A 399-nucleotide genomic window follows, 5' to 3' on the forward strand; every position below is an offset into this window, starting at 1 on the left:
ATCTTGTTTATAGAATATCCTACTCAGAGTTGCAATTACCAAAAGAAATGAAATTAGTTGTAAAAGCATGAACTTTAGTAATAAAAACACCAAGTTGAGTGACATTAGAATATTAATTATTGGTATGTGATTGCAAATTGTGGTTTATCATTACTAATATAATAGTGTAGTAATGTTTTGAATCTGAGGTCTAAAGTCGGGACCCCGTTATGCTGAATGGTTTGAGATGGGTAAGGATTGGAAGGATTAAATAAAATTTCCAGAATCTTTGTTTCATTTCCAAGTTTGTGACATAATCCATCAACTGTTGAATTGGGCTCTCAAGTCATGAGGCAACATCTGTTGTGCTCCTTCAATTTTCGTTGTATTCTTTGTATTTTTTCCTAATTTTAGAGTGCT

The 399-nt window shown here is 32.1% G+C and overlaps 1 protein-coding gene across 1 annotated transcript in view; it reads left to right on the forward strand.

The window, feature by feature from the left end:
• Positions 1–399, forward strand: part of LOC119587881 (SWI/SNF complex subunit SMARCC2-like) — a gene marked incomplete at its 3' end in the record, with an annotated part of 24,724 nt that overhangs the window by 8,313 nt on the left and 16,012 nt on the right.

Source organism: Penaeus monodon, chromosome 23 (assembly GCF_015228065.2).
Source record: "Penaeus monodon isolate SGIC_2016 chromosome 23, NSTDA_Pmon_1, whole genome shotgun sequence".
NCBI classification, from domain to species: Eukaryota; Metazoa; Arthropoda; class Malacostraca; order Decapoda; family Penaeidae; genus Penaeus; species Penaeus monodon.